The following is a 23,278-nucleotide window of genomic DNA, read 5'->3' as shown; positions in this document are numbered from 1 at the left end:
TTTTTTTTAATTAGGTGGGCATGGTGGCACATGCTTGTGGTCCTAGCTACTCAAGAGGCTGAGGTAGGAGGATTACTTGAGCCCAGGAGGTTGAGGCTGTGGTGAGCCATGATCGCATCATTGCACTTCAGCCTAGGTGACAGAGTGAAACCCCATCTCAAATAAAAAGAAAGGAAGGAAGGAAGGGAGGGAGGGAGGGAGGAAAGAAGGAGAAAGAAAGAAAGAAAGAAAGAAAGAAAGAAAGAAAGAAAGAAAGAAAGAAAGAAAGAAAGAAAGAAAGAAAGAAAGAAAGAAAGAAAGAAAAGAAAGAAAAGAAAGAAAAGAAAGAAAAGAAAGAAAAGAAAGAAAAGAAAGAAAAGAAAGAAAAGAAAGAAAAGAAAATGAGGAATCTCAGTGTTCCAGGTGACATCACTGAGTCACTGAATCAGACCAACCCTGAAGCCTGCCCTACCACTTGCATTAGATAATAAGTGTCCTTAGTCCATTTTCTGCTACTATAACTGAGTACTACTGACTGGGTAATTTATTAAAAAAGAAGTTGTCCAAGCACGGTTGCTCATGCCTGTAATCTCAGTACTTTTGAAGGCTTGAGGTGGGAGGACTGCTTAAGGCCAGGAGTTTGAGACCAGCCTGACCAATGTGGTGAGACCCCATTTCTACAAAATATCTTGTAAATAGTTGGGCACTGTGGCCTACACCTGTGGTCCCAGTTACTCAGGAGCCTGCGATGAGAGAATCACTTGAGCCCAGAATGTTGAGGCTGCAGAAAGCCATGTTCACAGCACTGCACTCTAGCCTGGATGACAGAACAAGACCTTGTCTAAATAAATAAATAACAAGTTTATTTAGCTCACAATTCTGGAGAGTCCAAAGTCAAAATTCTGAAGTCCAAAAACACAGCACCAGCATCTGGTGAGGGCCTTCTTGCCACATCATAAAATGGCGGAAGACATCACATGGCAAGAGGGAAAGTCCATGCATGTCAAGTCAGATCTCTCTTCCTCTTATAAAGCCACCAGTCTCATCATGGGGGTCCTACCCTGACAGCCTTATCTAATTCTATACTCCTCCCAAAAGGCTTACCTCCAATCAACCTATGAATTTTGAGATTAACTTTCCAACACATGAAATTTGGCAGACACATTCAAATCATAGCATTAGTTAAGTCCGTTTGAGTTGGGGTTTGTGTTGCTTACAACTGAACACATCCTAATACAGAAAGGAAAGGGTATTCATTCTAGGCAAGAAAAGCAGTGAGAGTAAAGGTAGAGAGTAATGAAACAACGTGACCCCTAGAGGAGCTGTGGATGATTCAGTATGTGGAGCACAAACGCTGCAAGGAATGATGCTGAAGTTGCAGGCAGAAGTCAGTATGTGAGCTAAACATGCTAAATCACACTGATTTTATTCTATAGGGAGTGGGGGAAGATGGGAATTTAGAAGGCAGGGCTTCAATGCAATGACTTGCTTCAATTTTTATTTTTAGACAGATCACTGAAGGATTAGAAATGGGTGAGAAATGACTGAGATATGGGTTAGATCAGCAAAGAAATTGTGAAAATCTAAAAGACATTGAGAGTAGGAATAAAGAAAGGGGACAAATATAAGAGACAGAGATTTCAGGAGGCTAAATCCACATGGCAAAGTCATGTATCAAAAGTGAGGAGTGGAGTAGAAGAGGAGTCAGGACTCTTGCCCACCTGCCTAGCTTGGGTTCCTGGCAGTCTGTGGCATCACTTGCTGAAATAGGGACTACAGATGGAGTTCCATTTTTGACATGTGGAGTTTCAGGGGCCGTGGGATGTGCAAGGGTTGCTTGGCAGGTACAATAATGTCCCACATGGTACTGTTAAACTTTTAAAATCAATTGCCAACATTTTATGATTAAATTTTCCATAAAAATGTAATTTACCCCTTCTCTTGAAAAATCAGAAGATGTGACAGCATTGGTTCAATATTCCCACATGGCAAATTTAAATGCTGCATGTGTTCTTCTATTCACCACAATCATCCCTCCTTACTATCCAGCTATTATCCATCCTACTCTATCTGGTCCCCTTAGATCTGAATTTGCAGTACCTCTGATGTATGCGATTGATGTGCTAGAACTAAGCATCATCCCCTGAATCAAGTTCCCATCACTCACATATACCTTACTTCCCTAGGTGCATTTCTAGAAGCATGTGGAGCTCCTGCCACCAGCCTACCAACACCAAAATTTCTGGTCACCATGCCACCAACAGGCCACAGTTCCCTTCTTCTATAGTTAGGCTTGCTGCTACAACTCTGTCCCAAAAGGAGTCTCCAGTTTCCAGGTCTCTCATGCCTTTAATATCTGAGCCTTAATCTCATATTTTTCTCTTCTTTTTTCTATTTTTCATCTTCCTACTTCTAATAAAAGAAGAGTAGGTCTATATTAGATGAGGAAAGGAAGAGTCAGAAACAGAGCAGCCTGCACAAGGCCAACCGGGCTAACGTGGGGGTGGCTAAAGGTTGCACCCCTTCCAAGTATCTGTGTGCACACAGGGTTGCCTGGCACCCTAACTGAAACTGTGACGGAGGCAGTTATGTCACACTTCTACTTTCTTTTCTTAGCCCCTGTTGTCTAGCACTCCCACCAGCCCCTGTGGGCCTCCCACACGCACACTCAAGGCACGTGCTCACATACACAGTCCCCTCCTACTGGCAAAAACCTTCCATCCACCAAAACTTCCTTCCCTTCTCCAAAATAACCTCTTCTCTCCCCAACAATATTGCCAAGTATTTTTCTTTTTCTTTTATTTTTCCTTTCCTTTTTCTTGTTTTACACCTTCAGCTGCACTAAACATCTGTAGGAATAAATTTTACTTATACAGCTGCACTAAACATGTATAAGAATACATTTTACTCATACAGGAGTTGAACTTGAAAATTCAATAATTTGAATTAAAGAGTGAAATTGAACCCCACTGTCCTAGTATGTATGAACTGCTATAATAGGATACCATAGACTGGGTGGCTCAAGCAGCAAACATTTATTTCTCCCAGTTCTGGAGCAAGGAAACCCAAGATCAAGGCACCAGCAAATCCGGCGTCTGTTGAAGGCCGACTACCTCGTTCACAGGCAGCCAACTTTTCACTGTGTCCTCGTGATGGAAAGGTAAGGGCATTCTCTGAGATCTCTTTTGTAAGGCGCTAATCCCATTCATAAAGGCTCCACCCTCGTGACTTCATTACCTCCCCCAAGGCCCTGCCACCTAATACCATCACAGTGGGGATTAGGATTGCAACACAGGAATTCTGGGGAAGCCACACGAATGAATTTGGGGGTACTTTCAGTCCATAGTACCTGCTAAAAATTTCAGCATCATGAGAGAGAAGCATGAATTATTAAGATAATTACTAAGAAGTATATATGGATTGGAGGACCTACCTACAGTCAAATGCATTTCTGAGCAGCCACTGAACAATTTAAGAAGCTACTCGCAGTCTTTTATCTCTTGCCCAAGTTACACCAAGAGCAAAACAACTGAATTCTCGAGCACTAATCCTTGGTTATCTGCACACCAAAGCCTGCTGTGTACTTTTTGCCTGAAAGCATGTTGTTCTCATTAGCAGTTATATCCGGATCAGGCCGACTCATGAACACTAAGGAAACAGAAGCTCTTCATTTCTCTTGCTTTGAATTACTGCTTCCTCTCTTGGCTCTGAGAATTATAAATGAATGTTATACAAGAAAATGCGTCTTCTGCCCATTGGCCACATTTGTGCTTATGTTTAGAACAACCCCATCTTCTTTCCTCTATTACCAACAGTATCTTATGAGTCTTAGATAATTTTTTTTTTTTTTTTTTGAGACAGAGTCTTACTCTGTCACTCAGGCTGGAGTGCAGTGGCACGATCTCAGCTCACTGCAACCTCCACCTCCTGGGTTCAAGCGATTCTCCTGCCTCAGCCTCCTGAGTAGCTGGGGTTACAGACATGTGCTATCATGCCTGGCTAATTTTCATATTTTTAGTAGAGACAAGGTTTCACCATGTTGGTCAGGCTGGTCTCGAACTCCTGACCTCATGATCCACCTGCCTCGGCCTCCCAAAGTACTGGGATTACAGGCATGAGCCCCCGTGTCCAGTCGAGTCTTAGATAACTTTTAAAAGAGCATTGCTAACAGGATTGGTGGTGGTAATTATGTTTTGGTGATGGTAATAGTGCTATAATTTCATTTAATTAGCAACAATATGAAAACAACATTAAAGAAGACATGTTAAAATAACAATAATAAAATTGAAAGCCCACCACCTTCACACATTTTTCATATGGCTTCATTAAGAGTGTCCATATTAAATATATTATTTTATATTCCTATTTTTACAATATGATAATGATAAGTAAAACCTCTGTACCTGGTGACGGATGGTGGAGTGGGCAGGTGGGTGTGTGTTGTGGGTGAGGTGGCCATCATTCACACCAAGTCTTTTTTTTTTAATATTTTAATTCATACTTAATTTATTTTAACTTTTTTTTTTAAATTGAGACAGAGTCTGGCTCTGTCACTCAGGTTGAAGTTCAGTGGCGCTATCTCAGCTCACAGCAACCTCTGCCTCCCGTGTTCAAGCAATTCTCATGCCTCAGCCTCCTGAGTAGCTGGGATTACAGGCGCCCACCACCATGCCCACCTAATTTTTGTATTTTTAGTAGAGATGGGGTTTCACCATGTTAGCCAGGCTGGTCTCCAGCTCCTGATCTCAGGTAATCCGTCCGCCTCAGCCTCCCAAAGTGCTGGGATTACAGGTGTGAACCACCACGCCTGGTCATACTTAATTTATTTAATTGCATTTATTTATTTATTTATTTTTAGGGATGGAGTCTTACTCTGTTGCCCAGTTTGGAGTTCAGTGATGCAATCATAGCTCACTGCAGTCTCAAATTCCTGGGCTCAAGCCACCCTCCTGCCTCAGCCAGCAGAGTAGCTGGGACTACAGATGTACACCACAATGCCGGGCTCCACCAAGTCTAAATTAAGCTTATTAATTGATCAATACAATATTAATATCTATTGACTGCTAAAACTCATTGATATTCCATTAATTAGCAACTTAAAATATCATCCTTCTAGATTCTAAACAGAGAATATAACATTTAACTCTTTGCTTCCCAACTCTCATGGAAAGCTGAGGTTTGAGAAACAGCACTCATGTAGACTTGCATGAATGCCCTAATTCAAGTATCTATTTCACTCCACAGCAAGCAAGTCCCTGGGTGTGCTGGCTAACTTGGCCCTTTTTGTTTGCTTGCTTTTTTCTTTTTGAACTTTTTTTTTTCCTTTGGCCCTTATTTTTTGACTGCAATCAGCCATGTCAAGTTCTTCATGTACCTCAGGCGATGTTATCATGTATCTTCATGTACCTCAGGTGATGCTATCGGAATTGACATGCTATCATGTCAAATCTCAAAATGAGTAGTATAAATAAAGATGTGAAAATGTGTATCACCTGAAAACTCACCAAAGAAATGTAAGCAACAGTGAGGTGACTATGTTTGTTTACCAGATTAGCAGTGATTTCCTTTTAACTGATAATGAATACATTGCTAGGCAATCACAAGTGGTGTGGTCTGGCTGGAGTGTCAAGCATGACAGGGATAGCAAGATGTAGGGACTTGATTCATTCACGCATGTATTCAACAAATGTTTATTAAGATCCTACTGTGTGCCAGGCACTGGAATAGATGGTAAAGATACAATAGTGAGCAAAAAGACACACGGTTCCTGCTCTTGTGGAGATACAGTCTAGTGGGGTAGATAGCTATTAATCAATAATCACACTAATTAATCTAAGTTGGGCGTTCTGCTCCAGGGACCACTAGGTGTCCTCATATCCACTCACTCTATCTACAATAACAGAGTTCCAGGTACACAGCTATGCACAAAGCAGCTAAAATAAAGGCTACTTTTCTGAGCCTCCTTTACGGCTAAGTGTAGCCACGTGACCAAGTTCGTTCATTTGTTCATTCTCTTTCTTTCTCCTTTTCTTTTTCTTGTCCTTCCTTCCTTCCTCTTCCTCTCTCTCTCTCTCTCTTTCTTTCTCTCCTTCCTTCACATGGATCACTTCACGAATTTGCATGTCATCTTTGCGCTGGGGCCTTAGCTAATCTCTGTGTGGTTCCAATTTTAGTATATGTGCTACAGAAGCAAGCACACGACCAAGTTCTGATCAGTAAAAGGTGAGTAAAAGTAATGAGTGCAATTCCTGGGTCCTGCTTTTATAAAGAGCAGCTGTTTCCTTCCTTTTCTCTTTCTTCCTTCCACTGGCTGGAATGTGGATGTGGCAGAGCATTCTCCCAAAGCAAGCTAGGGAGCCCAACAAGGCAGAAGGATCCTGGGTTCCCAACATCGGAGCCTCCAGATAAGTCCTGGGCTGCTTAGGCCCACACCAGATTTACAAAAATTACCTGGGCACAAAAACTACCTGGGCATGGTGGCAGATGCCTATAATCCCAGCTACTCTGGAGGCTGAGACAGGAGAATTGCTAGAACCTGGGAGGAGGAGGTTTCAGTGAGCCAAGACTGTGCCACTGTACTCCAGCCTAGGTGACAAGAGCGAAACTCTGTCTCAAAAAAAAAAAAAAAAAAAGGACTAAACGAAGGCCACTGTGGCTTACAGCCTAGAGTAAGAATGTATTAAAATAATGGTGGGAGCTGATGCCAGGCTCCAAGGACTTGAAGGCCATATCAGAGATGTGAGTCTTCATTCTAAGACCAGGTGGGCTTGAGTCCAAGGAGTTTGAGACCAGCCTAAGCAACATAGGAAGACCCTCACCCAAAAGAAAAGTGAGCTGTGTGGTGGTATGTACCTGTGGTCCCAAATGCTCAGGAGGCTAAGGTGGGAGGATTGTTTGAGCCAAGAAAGTCAAAGCTGCAGTGAGCTGTGAGCTGTGATTATGCCACTGCACTCCAGCCGGGGAGACAGAATGAGATCCTGTCTCATTAAAAAGAAAAAAAAAAAAAAAAGTGGGAAATGGTTAAAATATTTTAAGCAGTGTAATGATATTATCAGATTTGTGTTTCAGATACATTGCTCTAGTTGGGATTACAGTTAGGATTATGGTTTGGATAATACCGCAGCAGTCTAGAAAGAAATTCACAACCACGTGAGGAGGTAAGTATTATTAACTGTATTTTAGAGATGTGAAAACTCTGGCTTTAGGCACACAATTAGTGACTGAGCCATGACACAAAGCCAGGTCAGAGAGTGTTCTACCAGCATTGCCATAATTTATTTACCAGTCCCCTGGCATTGCACTGGGGTAGCAGAATAGCTTTTCTCTTGTATCTTGTGCACAAAGATTGTATTACTGGGCACGATGCTTTACCCAACTTTCAAAGTAGACAGCCAACTTGACCTGATAAGATATTCTTCCTCCTGTACCCTGATTCTGGTGGAGAAATGCTCCTGAACCCTCTGCCTCCATGCTTACCCATAAGTTGTGGGGACAGAAGCATAGTGTGAGAAACAGACTCCACCACACCATCTTGGCTGTGCAAAGAAGTCAGATGATGTTTGAGTCTGTGCTATTGTGCCAGAAAATGTATTAAGGAAGAAATAGTCCCTCTAGTACAGAAAACAGGCTCTTCCATGAATTCAGGACCAAGTCTTTTCATATAGAAAATCCATGTAGAATGAGTGGGTCAGGGCCGGGCGCTGTGGCTCACACCTGTAATCCCAGCGCTTTGGGAGGCCGAGGCAGGCAGATCACTTGAGACCAGCTTGGCCAACATGGTGAAACCCCGTCTCAACTAAAAATACAAAAATTACCTGGGTGTGGTAGTATGCGCCTGTAATCCCAGATACTCAGGAGGCTGAGGCAGGAGAATGGCTTGAACCCAGGAAATGGAGGTTGCAATGAGCCAAGATCGTGCCTCTGCACTCCAGCCTGGGTGACAGAGCAAGACTCAGTCTCAAAAAAAAAAGAATGAGAATGAGAATGGGTGGGTCAGTAAAAATGTTCACTTCCCCCAAAAAGCCATAAGAGATAAGTTCTAATTTAGAAAAACACGTATGTAGGAAAGAGAAGGGGGATTGCTGGAAGAGAAGGTGAAGGATTATGAAGATCAATCCATAGTTTACCCTTCACAATTAGCAGAGGGTGTGTTATTTAAGAATAGCCTTTGTTTCTTAGTATAGCTCTCTCGGTCTTTGTTATTGATCATATGCCACCAAAAAATCAAGTTTGGAATGACTTTGTGTTTATTGTTAATATCAGAAAATGTTCATGTATCCTGTCTGGGGTTTTCTTGTGTGGGGGGTGTGCATATTTATATTCTGTTTTGAAAAGAACACAGAAGAGTACTTTTTGGTATGCAGAATTTTCTTCTTCAACTTACACTGCCTTACTAACTTGAAAAATGTGTTCCTAATAAATAGCAAGATTTTTGGTGGGTGTGCTGTTAAGGTTTTGCTATCCACATTCAGTAACCATTAAATTACCAGTTCTGGGAGTTGTCAAATATTGACTGAGAAGGTGTTGCAAAGGTCTTTGTGAACACTTGACTGTCAGATTCTTGGTCACTTAGTTGTTCTAGGCATCTTCTTCTTCTTTTTTTTTTTTTTTTTTTCAGAAGGAGTCTCACTGTGTCACCCAGGCATGAGTGCAGTGGCACAATCTCAGCTCACTGCAACCTCCGCCTCCCGGATTTAAGTGATTCTTGTGCCTCAGCCTCCCAAGTAGCTGGGACTACAGGTGCATGCTACCATACCCAACTAATTTTTATATTTTTAGTAGAGACGGGGTTTCACTGTGTTGTCCAGGCTTGTCTCAAACTCCTGACCTCAGGCGATCCACCTGCCTTGACCTCTGAAAGTGCCGGGATTTCAGGCACGAGCCACTGTGCCCAGCCTAGTTCTGGACATCTTCCATTCACCCCTCCAGATGCTCTCTACCCTTCTCCACTGTCCTCTGTGCTCTGGGAAGCTGACCCGTATAGACTAGATCAGTTGGCTCCCTTGTCTTCTGGTTCCGGTGGGTCCAGCAATGGGGAGCCCAGCAGGAGATCTGAGGGTGTAGCAGTGCGATCCCTCCCTGTAGGGTTACTTCCAGCTGGTCTAGTTACATAAAGGAGGTGAAGCTGGGTGGTCTTCACTTTTTGCTACTCTCAGACAGGCCCCCTCTGTCTCCTGGTTCTCCCACCCTTGACCCTTTAGACTTCGAGCAATAATGGAGCCCCACTGCTACTACTAATACTGGGGGACTGCACTATTCGTGGTTTCCTACACCTTGTCCACAGCTCTGTAAACATTCCCTTTATTAAACTCTCCTTAAGTAACCCCAGTTTAAATGTGTCTTCTGTTTTCTTCAAGGACTCTGACTGACACAGTAATAATACCTTACAGCTAAAAGCTTTTACAGTGTCTCGGTAATGTATTCAGACTTGGATAATATTTTTTGGATTTTTTAAACAGTAGACCTAGAACCTTAAAATGCATCAGGGTTTGATTCCTAAATCTGTTTGCTGTCAAGTAGAACTGAATAGTGCCTTTGTTTTTGTCATTGGCATTTATTGTAGCCTTTGTGTTTTTATTTTCATCTGTTGTTCCCTGTATGGTTTTTATATTTATGTCACGTTAAGGCATGAAACAGCCTTTTCCCATTGATTATTGCTTGGTTCATTTTTTAATCCTCTCTAATACGTGGACTGACAAGCCTTTCCATGCCCTGAAGACAGGGACCAAGTGTTTTTCTGTTTGTATCCTCTGCATGAAGCACAGGACAGGCATTTTGAATGAATGGACAATATCATCTATTCTGGATTTCAGTTATTAGGGAGCAAAGATTATCAGACAGTGCTCTGCCCACCTGGGCACCACCCAGTCATGCTCTGAAGCCCCAGCAATGGCTGACAGGAATTTTATACATTCTCACAGCCTAACCACAGAGGTTGTATAATGTGAGCCAAAAATCAAAGATGAACCCAAACCTACTTTCCATTTCGAAGTAAAGTTTCGTTCATAGAGAATAAGGGATTCATAGGAATGTAAAAGAAATCCTTCAACTTGACAACCCACTGACAAGGCAGCTAAAATGTAGGAGACAGAAACCATTTTTCTTTTTTGCATTGAAAGTAGGTTAATGTGGTTAATTCATGAATGTTTAAATGGGATAATTTGCTCAGAGAAAAAAAAATCTTCATCTTTGAATTTTTGAAGGAGAAAAGAATGAAAAGGTAATGTGAGTCTGTGAGCCCTTCAGCTTCCAAAGGTCCCTCACCACCATCTCCATTTGCTTTGCCCTCTTCCCATGCTCTGATCAGCTCTAATTTTTTTCTTACCCTACCAACATCTTGATGTTTATCTAATTTTTGATTCACATCATATAGCCTCTCTGGCTAAGTTGTAAGAACATATTACATACATTGGGATGGGTACAGTGGCTTACAGTTATAATCCTAGCTTTGGGAGGCCAAGGCAAAAGGATTGCCTGAGCTCAGGAATTCAAGACCAGCCTGGGCAACTTATCAAGACCCCATTTCTACAAAATAATTTTTTTTTAATTAGCTGTACATGGTGGTGCATGCCTGTAGTCTCAGCTACTTAGGAGGCTAAGGCAGAAGAATTGCTTGAGCCTAGGAGTTGGAGGTTACAGTGAGATATAATTGTGCTACTGCACTCCAGCCTGGGTGACAGTGAGATCTTATTAAAAAAAAGAAAAAGAAATAAATTTTTCTTAATGTACAAAAGAAAATAACATACATGTTTCCACCTTGCTTACTAAGTGTTGTTTACCTTTCTCATGTTTGCTCTGGCACTGGCCATTGTTTTAAACTTTACAATGCTGCTTTGGCTTGGTGGCTTACACTTATAATCCCAGCACTTTAGGAGGCTGAGGCAGGAGGATCCCTTTAGCCCACGAGTTTGAGACCAGCCTGGGCAACCTCCCAACTACTTGGAGGGCTGAGACGGGAAGATCACTTGAGCCTGGGAGGTCGAGGCTGCAATGACCCATGATGGCACCATTGCATTTCAGCCTAGGCAACAGCCAGACCATGTCTCAAAGATAAAAATGAAATAATATTAGAATGCTAAAACTTTTATTTTTAATTTTACATGCCTAAGTATCCTCTTTTAGTTAATTAGGCATTCATCAATTTTTATCATCTATGATAGATGATGAAAGAGTTCATTTATATCATTAATTTTTTTAACTTAATTTATATTAAGATCTTCATAGTATTGTTTATATTTTCAACCAGTGTATATAATCCAAGTATCCAACAATAAGCAGATATGCCAACTGAAGCAGATAAGGCCAATTAAAAAATGACAAATATACATGTGTCAACCTCCTTGGCAACTAATATGAGCAAATTCCAGTCAACCTCAACCTGGAAAAAGTGCTGGGATTACAGGCGTGAGCCTCCGTGCCCAGCCCCAGTCTCAAATTCTGTTAGTTTAACTAGAAAGGTACACAGTAATGCATGCATGCCTTTGTTGTTTTTAATTAACTTAAAAATGTTTATTTTTAGCTAATTTATTGGGGGAATCCATTCCCAATATTTCAATATAGGTTCTTTCTATTTTCCATAAGTGTTGGCCAACTTATTCTAACTATTTTGTTTATTATACTGAAACAGTTTGTGCCTTCAGTCTCTTGCCTCAGCACCTAGGTAATCTTTTGCCCACAATCCTATTTGGCCAGCTGAGAAATAAAGAGAAAGAGTACGAAGAGAGGAATTTTACAGCTGGGCCTCCAGGGGTGACATCACATATCAGCAGGACCATGATGCGCACCTGAGCTGCAAAACCAGCAAGTTTTCTTAAGGATTTCAAAAAAGGGGGGGATGCAAGAACAGGGAGTAGGTCACAAGATCACATGCTTCAAAGGGCAAAAAGGAGAACAAAGATCACATGCTTCTGAGGAAACAGGACAAAAGGCAAAACAGAACTACTGATAAGGGTCTATGTTCAGCTGTGCACATATTGTCTTAATAAACATCTTAAACAACAGAAAACAGGGTTCAAGAGCAAAAACCAGTCTGACCTCATATTTACCAGGGCAGAGTTTTTTCCCCACCCTAATAAGTCTGAGGGTACTGCAGGAGACCAGGGCGTATTTCAGTCCTTATCTCAACCGCATAAGACAGGCACTCCCAGAGCAGCCGTTTATAGACCTCCCCCCCGGAATGCATTCCTTTCCCAGGGTCTTAATTATTAACATTCCTTACTAGGAAAGCAATTTAGTGATATCTTCCCTACTTGCACGTCCATTTGTAGGCTCTCTGCAAGAAGAAAAATATGGCTGTATTCTGCCCAACCCCGCAGGCAGTCAGACCTTATGGTTGTCTTCCTTTGTTCCCTGAAAATCACTGTTATTCTGTTCTTTTTCAAGGTGCACTGATTTCATATTGTTCAAACACACATGTTTTGCAATCAATTTCTACAATTAACACAGTAGTGGTTCTGAGGTGATGTACATTCTCCGCTTATGAAGATAACAGGATTATGAGATTAAAGACAGGCATAAGAAATTATAAAAGTATTAATTTTGGGAATTGACAAATGTCCATATTAAAATGAAATCTTCATAATTTATGTTCAGAGATTGAAGTAAAGACAGGCTTAAGAAATTATAAAAGTATTATTTGGGAACTGATATATGTCCATATTAAAATGAAATCTTCACAATTTTTATTCCTCTGCCTCAGCTCCAGCTGGTCTGTCCGTTCGGGGTCCCTGACTTCCTGAAACACTAATTTTAAATAAATATTTAAATAATCTCAGATTCATAATAGTTTCAAATTTATAGAAAAGTTGCAAGAAGGCAGGTGGATTATGAGGTCAGGAGATTGAGACCACCCTGGTTAACACAGTGAAACCCCGTCTCTACTAAAAATACAAAAAATTAGCCAGGTGTGGCAGCACATGCCTGTAGTCCCAGCTACTTGGGAGGCTGAGGCAGAAGAATCACTTGAACCCAGGAGGTGGAGGTTGCAGTGAGCTGAGATCATGCTACTGCACTCCAGCCTGGGTGGCAGAGCGAGATTCCATCAAAAAAAAAAAAAAAAAAACCAGACACATAGAGTAATGGAACAGAATAGAAAACCCAGAAATAAATTCATACATCTACAGTGAACTGATTTTTGACAAGGCAACCAAGAACATACATAGGGAAAGAACAGTCTCTTCAATAAATGGTGCTGGGAAAACTGGATATCCATAAGCAGAAGAATGAAACTAGACCTCTATCTCTCATTACGTACACAAATCAAATCAAAATAGATTAAAGACAAATCTAAGACCTCATACTATGAAACTACTACAAGAAAACATTGAAGAAACTCTCCAGGACACTGGTCTAGGCAAAGATTTCTTGAGTAATACCCCACAAGCACAGGCAACCAAACCAAAAATGGACAAATAGGATTGTGGGCAAAAGATTACCTAGGTGCCAAGGCAAGAGACTGAAGGCACAAACTGTTTTGGTATAATAAAGAAAATAGTTAGAATAAGAATAGTTATGATACAAATTAGATATAGAGATGATCATGGACATTATCAATCATTAGCTTTTAATATTACTCTTTGTTGCATTACTAATATAACCTAGGAATAACTGGCAGGTTGAGTACTGAAGAGATGTTGTGAGAAGTGACCTAGAAGCCAAGAGGTGAGCCCTCTGTCACACCCACATAAGGGCCACTTGAGGGCTCCTTGGTCAAGTGGTAATGCCAGTGCCTGGGAAGACACCCATTACTTAGCAGACCACAAAAGGGAGTCTCCTTTCCTTGGAGGAGTCAGGGAACACTCTGCTCCACCAGCTTCTTGTGTGACTCTGGATATTATCCAGGCCTGCCCACAGTCATCCAGAGGCCTAAACCCCTCCCCATGGTGCTGTGCTTCAATGATCACACTCCTTGTCCACTTTCATGTTCCTCCCGTACTCCTGGTTCCTCTGTGAAGTTCATAGTAGATAGTGGTAGAATAAACAGGGAAAGTCTTAAAGTCTTTGATCTTTCTTATAAGTGCATAGAAGAAATGCTGACATATGCTGCCTTCTCTCTCTGCTTTGGTTACCTAAAAGGGAAGGGCCCCCATCCTATGATCACGTGACTTGTTTCGCCTTATCAATCACTTAGAATATCCACCCTCCTTACCCTGCCCCCCCTGTCTTGTATGCAATAAATATCAGCACACCCAGCCATTCAGGGCCACTACCGGTCTCTGCATCTTGACGGTAGTGGTCCCCCAGGCCCAGCTGCTTTCTCTTTATCTCTTTGTTTTGTGTCTTTATTTATTACAGTCTCTCATCTCCACACACGGGGAGAACACCCTCTAAGCCCTGTAGGGCTGGACCCTACATAGGATCACATCAAGTTAAAAAGATCTGCACAGCAAAGGAAACAATCAACAAAATGAAGAGACAACCCACAGAATGAAAGAAAATATTTACAAACTACCTATCTAACCAGAATATATAAAGAGCTCAAATAACTCTACAGGGAAAAAAAATCTAATAATTTAATTTTTAAATGAGCAAAAGACTTTAATAGACATTTCTCAAAAGAAGGCATACACATGTCAAACAAGCCATATGAAAAGGTGTTCGATTGGCCGGGCATGTGGCTCATGCCTGTAATCCCTGCACTTTGGGAGGCCGAGGCGGGTGGATCACCTGAGGTCAGGAGTTCGAGACCAGCCTGACCAACATGGAGAAACCCCATCTCTACTAAAAATACAAAATTAGCTGGGTGTGGTGGCACATGCCTATAATCCCAGCTACTAGGGAGGCTGAAGCAGGAGAATTGCTTGAACCTGGGAGGCGGAGGTTGCAGTGAGCTGAGATCATGCCATTGTGTTCCAGCCTGGGCAACAAGAGTGAAACTCTGCCTCAAAAAAAAAAAAAGAAAGAAAAGGTGTTCGACATCATCGATCATCAGAGAAATGCAAATGAAAACTACAATGAGATATCATCTCACCCCAGTTAAATGGCTTTTATCTAAATGTCAGGCAATAACAAATGCTGGCAAGGATATAGAGAAAAGAGAACCTTCATACACTGTTGGTGTGAATGTAAATTAGTATAACCACTGTGGAGAACAGCTTTGAGTTTCCTCCAAAAACTGAAAATAGAGCTACCACATAATCCAGCAATCTCACTGGATTATCCAAAAGAAAGGAAATCAGGATATCAAAAAGATATCTGCACGCTCATGTTTATTGCAGCACTATTCACAATAGCCAAGATTTCAAAGCAACATAAATGTCCATCAACAGATGAATGGATAAAGAAAATGTGGTCCATTTACACAATAGAATACTATTTAGCCACAAAAAAGAATGAGAGTCTGGGTGCACTGGCTCATGCCTATAATCCCAGAACTTTGGGAAGCTGAGACGGTGGGCCTCCCTTGAGGCCAACAGATCGAGACCAGTCTGGTCAATGTAACAAGAGCCCATCTCTATGTAAAAATTAAATTAAATAAAAAATAAAAAAATAAGAGCAAGAGCAAGATCCTATTATTTGCAACAACATGAATGGAACTGGAGGTCATTATGCTAATTAAAATAATCTAGGCACAGAAAGACAAACTTCACATGTCCTCACTTATTTATGGGAGCTAAAATTAAAACAATTGAACTCATAGAGATAGTGAGTAGGATGGTTACCAGAGGCTGGGAACAGGGGGTGGCACAGAGGAATGGGGTTGGTTAATGGGTACAAAAAAAATAGTTTAAAAGATGAATAATACCTAATATTTGGTAGCACAGCAGAGTGACGATAATAAAAAATAATTTAATTATATATTTTTAAATGATAAAAAAAGTATAATTGGATTGTTTGTAACACAAAGGATGAATGATTGAGCTGATGTATACCCCATTTACCCTGATGTGATTATTACACATTGCATATCTGTATCAAAATACCTTATGTATTCTTGGAAGTCTATTTTGATTTAAAAAATTTCTCATGTAAACATTAAATATATACACCTATCACATATCCACAAGAATTAAAAAATAAAATTTTTTTGAAACAAAACATTTTTGAGGACTGTCAGCACTGTGCTTACTCTACCTAAGGGATAAGTTAGCCCTGCAACCATTAGCAAGAGAAGGGCTGAAAGCAATGGGAAAACTCAAAAGGGAATGGTAAGACAATTTAGCTGTGAATCAACTAGAATGCTCTCAGGTGCAGATAATAAAATTCTGACTCCAACTCACTAAAGCAATAACCAGAAAGTCCAGAAGTATGGCAAAACCCAGGCTTGGGTGATTCAATGACCCTACAGTATCTGCAATTTGAGTTATTATTTTTTTAATTTTTAAAAATTATTTTAAATTTTATTTTTGAAACAGAGTCTCACTCTGTTGCCCTGGCTGGTGTGCAATGGTGCAATCTCAGCTCACTGAAGCTTCAAACTTCTGGGATCAAGCTATCATCTCACCTCAGCCTCCTGAGTAGCTGTGACTACAGGCAGGTGCTGCCATGCTTGGCTAATTTTTATTTTATTTTTTGTAGAGACAGGGTCTCACAATGTTGCCCAGGCTGGTCTTGAATTCTTGGGTTCAAGCAATTCTCCCACCTCAGCCTCCAAAGTGCTGGGTTTACAGGTGTGACCCACCACGCCAGGCTCTTATTTTTTTAGACTAACCATTCTTCTGTTCACAGTATCAGCTTCATCCAGACACTAATTCCCTTTCATGGTCATCAGATGATTGTCCACAGAAATGTGGGCAACATTCCTCCTTGTTTACATCTAGTGAGACAACCAAGGAATTTGAATCCATCCCTTCTGATTGAGCTAACCTCAGTCATGTGACAAACCAGACCAATTAACCATACCCTGGGAATACTTCACATGGCTGACCTAGCAAATCAAGATCCACCCTAGAGTAGAAATGTGGTGTACATCAGAAAAAGAGCAGGAAACGTGACATGTTTGATAATCCATTCCACATCTCTGAACCCTGTCCTCACATCAAGTACATTAGAAGGTCAAAGAATCTTTTAATCCAAGAGAAAATCTAAGAGAGAGGGTTTGAGGAGGATATTTTTAGAGAAAGCTATGCTGTGAGTCCTGTTTCCAAACCCCTCCCCATAAGGACTGAAACAGAGTTGGGTAAAAACCTGCTCTACCTCGAAGCTAAGTGAGAGGGGACTCCACAGAGCTACTTAGAGAGCTTAATGTGTAATCAATTGCCTGATATGTTCTTCTTGCCCACTGCAATTGACTGAGACCATGGCACTGCAGTAAGGAAGGTTTAATTAATATGAAGGAGAACTGGAGTTTCCACTCAAATCAGTCTCTTGTTATGGCCAAGGGACTTAGAGTCAAAGGAACTCTAAGCCAAGGAACTTAGAGTCAAAAGACTTATAGCCAATTAAATGTCCATATAGGAATAGACATGGACAGGCATTCATTATCCCTTAAAAAAAAATGTTTTTATGTAAAAAGTCAATAAACAAAAAGCCGAAGGCAAGGTTACAAAACTGACTTATCTTTAACTTCTATGCCTTGAGCTACAGTAATCTTGGGTTTAGTTACAGACTTTTAGCAATTAGCTATATAAAATGTAAACATTGTTCCGAAACAAAAAGTTTTTAAATATATATCTATCTTTACAACTCATAACTGGGAATTTTGTACCCAGGAGGCTTTGTCACAATGTATCTTTATCCTGTCTGTAATTATCTTCCTTTAATTCTATGGGAATTAGAAAAGGTGCCACATAACAGCTCAGAAGGCAAAGTTCCTTGTTTTACTGGCTGTTTAGGCATCTTTGTACCCATCCTTGATTTGGAGGTTCTGACCTTGACTTAATTCTTTCCCTCAAAACTGGCCCTTACAGTCTCATATGCTCACCTCTTCCATGACAGTCTCCGGGCCTAGAGGGACAGTGTTTGTATAGTCTTAGCAGCAGGGCATTTTCAGTGAAAAGCAAATTGGAGCCAGTGTGATGCCAAATGAGGGAGATTCGCATCTCTACTCTTCAGAATACCATGATTCTGGTTTCCTTGGAGGTAAAACAAGGAAAAATAAATAACAATATTTTTGAAAATCAAAAGAGTATTTGTGTGTCAGAATAGAAAAAGGAACCTACTCCATTAGGGCACCAACTAAAAATACGAAGAAAAATGCTAACCTGGCACTCTTTAGAGGATTATATAATTCATGATTCAGTCTGCACTCAAAAACAAAAGTTGGGGCTGAAATCTAATAAAAAGTGTTACACTTCTCCTTTGAAACGACCTCTTTCTCTAGTTCTCCTTTTCTATTAAAGAATTTTTTTTTTTTTAAGGCAGAGAGTCTCACTTTATCACCCAAGTTGGAGTGCAGTGGTGTAATCTTGGCTCACTGCAACCTCCATTTCCCAGGCTCAAACAATTCTCATGCCTCAGCCTCCTGAGTAGCTGGGGTTACAGGCGTGCACACCACACCTGGCTAATTTTTGTATTTTCTAGTAGAGACAAAGTTTCTCCACGTTGGCCAGGCTGATGAAACTTCTGGCCTCAAGTGATCCACCCACCTTGGCTTCCCAAAGGGCTGGGATTACAGGTGTGAGCCACTGCACCCAGCCTGAAGAGAAATTATAGTAAGACCAATTTATGTGCCAAATAAGTTTTAGGCTTATTATACTTGGCCTGATTATTCACATAAAGTGCAGCAAGAATTAATTGGCCACATAGGCTCCTTTTAAGTTGGCTTTGCTGGAACTTTGCCTAAAAATATGTTATTCTAGTCTAAGCCCTGGGAGGGAAAAAAAAAACAGTGTCTCCAATTGTCCTGTTTTGAAAGAAATGAATCTTACTAAACTTATGCAAATAACTGTATTGTCATAAAATCAGAATACTCATGAACAGTTTCTGAATTCTGGAGAGCTCAGAGAGAAAAGTAAACTTGCTCACAAAAACATTCTTCACTTAATTGCTCTAAACTATAAATAATTCAAAAGAAAAAGATTTGCTTGACTCCTCTTTAACCACAGCAGCAACCTTCCAAACATGATGTCCTTTGTTCACCTTGGAAGTTCACAAGTGAAACAGCTCTGGTTAGATGGGAGCTGTCTATCAGGTTCTGCAGAATCTAGCAGCTCCTACCTAGTTAGAATCAGTCTTAGGGGAAAAAGAGGCCCTCTGCTCGAGTATTCTCCTTGCATTCCTCAGGTAGCAAGACCCTATATCAAAAGGATATGGGTCCCCAGCAGGGGTTGGGCCAAGGCACTCAGCCCCTTTTGTCAATCTTTATCTTAATTTGCCCCATTATTGCCACAGGCAATGTAGCATTCTCATTATAACCATTGTCTGTGGATTTTTCTTAAATTTTCCAATCTGGAGCAAGTAGTGTTTTAAAGGCTTTGTTTTAACTCCCTAAATTTTCATTTTATTTATTTCATTTCTTAATAACCATCCAAAAATTTGTATCACCCTTCTGGGGTGAGCTCTTTTACTCCCTTTCTCTTTTCCTGTCTTTTTTTTTTTTTTTTTTTTTTGTTAATTGCCCCTGATATTTTATTAAGCATCTGTAAGACCCACAAGAGACAGCAAATTTGATAAGGCTTCTCACATAGTCCTATGATGCTGCCGGAGTAATGTCACCCAGGGTGCCCATGTAAAAAGGGCTCCCTAAACCCCACAATTTACCATGACGTGGGTAATAGAAATTTTTGTTGCAGAATATTCAGGTCACCATGAAGCCAGTCCCACATGGCTTGCATATGAAGCATATCAACTGCTTCATCTGGGGTGTTCCACTTGGCATTTTATAGGGAGAGTTGGGCAATCTCCTTCTCAGGATGAACACTAGGCATGTTGTTCTCTCAGGAATCACCTCCTGTGTATTTCGATCACATACATTCACCAGCAATTGTTTAATAGTGAGCTGTGGGTCCTGCATCAACCCAAGCAAGCTCTTTCATTCTGTAGCATTTAAAATTAGTGATTCTATCCTTAAAGTAGTTATTGTTACAATTTTTTGTGTAGCAGGATGAGCCACAGACAAGAACCCCACAGACACCGAGTTGTAGAAGGAAAGGGCTTTATTCAGCTGGGAGCATTGGCAGACTCACATCTCCAAAAACTGAGCTCCCTGAGTGAACAATTCCTGTCCCTTTTAAGGGCTTACAACTCTAGGGGGGTCCGCATGAGAGGGTCGTGATTGATTGAGCAAGCAGAGGGTATGTGACTGGGGGCTGCATGCACCAGTAATCAGAACAAAACAGAACAGGACAGGGAATTTCATAGTGCTTTTCTATACAATGTCTGGAATCGGTCAGGGGTCGATCTTTAGCTACCAGGCCCAGGGCTCAGTGCCGGGCTGTCTGCCTGTGGATTTCATTTCTGCCTTTTAGTTTTTACTTCTTCTTCATTTGGAGGCAGAAATTGGGCATAAGACAGTATGATGGGTGGTCTCCTCCCTTAATTGTAATAAAGGTTTCTCAGGGAGATGATGATACCAATCTACAAAATGGAACAATTCCTTTACATAACACCCTGTGGCTTTTTGGGTTTTTTGTTTGGTTGGTTGGTTGTTTTTTTTGGTTTGTTTTGATTTTGTTTTTTGAGACAGGATCTTGCCCTGCCACCCTTGCTGGAGTGCAGTGGCACAATTTCGGCTCACTGCAACCTCCGCCTCCAGGTGCAAGAGATTCTCACACCTCAGCATCCAAAGTACTGACCTCAGGTGACCCACCTACCTCAGCCTCCCAAAGTGGTGCGATTACAGGCAGAAACCACCATGACTGGCTACCCTCTTGTTTTAATGGTTACTTCATTTTGCCCTTCCTCCACATTGACTGTCTTCTTGGTAACCACAGGTCTCAGAGGTAACTTTGTTGCCTGAACTTAGTTTTTCTCTTTATCCATTTAGTTTTATCTGTATAATTTTTCCTTTACTCTAAAGTAGTAGTGGCACGATCTCGGCTCACCGCAATCTCCACCTCCTGGGTTCAAGCAATTCTCTTGCCTCAGCCTCCTGAGTAGCTGGGACTACAGGTGCCCACCACCACGCCAGGCTAATTTTTGTATTTTTAGTAGAAACAGGGTTTTAACATACTAACCAGGCTAGTCTTGAACTCCTGATTTTGTGATCCGCCCACCTTGGCCTCCCAAAGTGCTGGGATTACAGGCGTGAGCCACTGCACCCAGCAAAATCACATTTTCTTTAGCAAAAAAACACATCCTTGTGTCTTTTTGTTTTTTGTTCTTTTTTGCAGCAGAGGTTTAATAGGCAGAAGAGAAAAGAAAGAGAAACGGTCTCTAAGTGGAAAAGACCAGCAGGAGGCATATACTCCAGATTTTACAGAGAGGATGAGAGATATGGTAGTTGTGGACAGGAAAGGAGGAAATTATGATAGGAAAAGTGGAGATCCTGTTACCGTCACTCCATCAGGTGGTCAGAAGCTGGGGTCACTCCAGAAGCCTTTGGATAACACCGGGTGGTAGCTCCAGCCAGAAATCCTCAGTTGCTCCAAAACCTCTTCCAGCCCCATGCAACAGCTAAGTCCTCTCTGAAAGTAAGCTGGTTCAAACAGGACCAATATGCCCAGCAACCCATGGGTACAGGGGAATTCTCCATGTTCTCTCCAGAAAGCCTGTCCTCTAAGTCTTATGAGGCTGGCGGCCATGCTAATTGTTTTTAAATGGTTGAAGGTAGCCCAGTAGTTGGTTTGATTTGGTTCTTAAATAGAGACTGAGAGCCTTGAAATGAAAGGACAGAGTTGGAATCTGCTCCTCTGCTCACTGTTTCAATGAATGTTGTACCGTGGTAACCCAGATGAACCTCCAATATGAAGCTGCTATGTTGTCTGGAGTATAAACCCAGGGTTTTATCAGGGGAACCAGCCCCCAGTATTTCAACATAGGTTCTTTTCTATTTTCCTTAAGGGTTGGCCAGTCTGAGAAATAAAGAGAAAGAGCACAAGAGAGAAATTTTACAATTGGGCCTCCAGGGGTACCATCACATATTGGTAGGACCATGATGGCTACCTCAAGCCATGAAACCAGCAAGTTTTTATTAGGGATTTTAGAAGGGGAGGGAGTGTACAAACAAAGAGTAAGTCACAAAGATCACATGCTTCAAAGGACAATTAAGATCACAAGGCAAGGCAAAATTAGAATTACTGATGAGGTTCTATGTCCCGCTGTGGATGCATTGTCTTGATAAACATCTTAACAGAAAACAGTGTTCGAGAGCAGACTACTGGTCTGACTAAAATTTACCAGGCTGGAATTTCCCAATGCTAGTAAGCCTGAGGGCACTGTAGGAGACCAGGGTGTATTTCAGTGCTTATCTCAACCGCATAAGACAGACACTCCCAGAGAGGCTGTCTATAGACCTACTCCCAGGAAGGCATTCCTTCCCCAGGGCTATTCCTTACTGGAAAAAGAATTCAGTGATATTTCTCCTACATGCACATCCGTCTATGGGCTTTCTGCAAGAAGAAAAATATGACTCTATTCTGCCCAACCCTTCAGGCAGTCAGACCTTATGGTTATCTTTCCTTGTTCCTGAAAATCGCTGTTATTCTGTTCCTTTTCAGGATGCACTGATTTCATATTGTTCAAACACACATGTTTTACAATTTGTACAGTTAATGCAATCATCACAGGGTCCTGAGGTGACATACATCCTCAGCTTACAAAGATGACGAGATTAAGAGATTAAAGTAAAGACAGGCATAGGAAATTATAAGAGCATTGATTTGGTAAGTGATAAATCTCCATGAAATCTTCACAATTTATGTTCAGAGATTGCAGTAAAGACAGGCATAAGAAATTATAAAAGTATTAATTTTGGGAGCTGATTAATGTCCATGAAATCTTCACAATTTATGTTCTTCTGCCACAGCTTCAGCCAGTCCCTCCATTCGGTGTCCCTGACTTCCCTCCCACAGCAGGGTTTGTCATCTTGCACCAAGAAAACTTAGGACTCAAACACACACAAGGAGTTTAGGAGTGGAGGTTTAATAGGCAGAAGAGAAGAGAAAGAGAAACAGCTTTCTCTCTATATATAGAGAGGGGTCTCCAAGCAGAAAAGACCCCATCCTTTTGTTTCTATAAACTTCACCAAAAACACCTCTGTCACCAGGCTGGAGTGCAGTGACATGATCTTGGCTCACTACAGCCTCCACTTCCCAGGTTCAAGTGATTCTCCTGCCTCAGCCTTCCGAGTAGCCAGGATTACAAGCGCATGCCACCAGGCCCAGCTAATTTCTGTATTTTTAGTAGAGACAGGATTTCACCATGTTGGCCAGGCTGGTCTTGAATTCCTGACCTCAGGTGATCTGTCCACCTCAGCCTCCCA

At 41.4% G+C, this 23,278-nt stretch overlaps 1 protein-coding gene and 1 non-coding gene across 2 annotated transcripts in view; both read right to left on the bottom strand.

The window, feature by feature from the left end:
• LY96 (lymphocyte antigen 96) overlaps positions 1 to 23,278 on the bottom strand; it is a 111,000-nt gene that overhangs the window by 48,347 nt on the left and 39,375 nt on the right. The gene's annotated exons all lie outside the window — the stretch shown is intronic.
• LOC119624941 (U6 spliceosomal RNA) lies at positions 6,072 to 6,176 on the bottom strand. Its single transcript, XR_005241103.1, has one exon. It is a non-coding gene; the product is annotated as a U6 spliceosomal RNA (small nuclear RNA).

The sequence above is a fragment of the Chlorocebus sabaeus genome, chromosome 8, assembly GCF_047675955.1.
Source record: "Chlorocebus sabaeus isolate Y175 chromosome 8, mChlSab1.0.hap1, whole genome shotgun sequence".
In the NCBI taxonomy this organism is placed as follows: Eukaryota; Metazoa; Chordata; class Mammalia; order Primates; family Cercopithecidae; genus Chlorocebus; species Chlorocebus sabaeus.
Note: the sequence above shows the minus strand (reverse complement) of the source record. Positions and strands in the feature narration are given on the sequence as shown.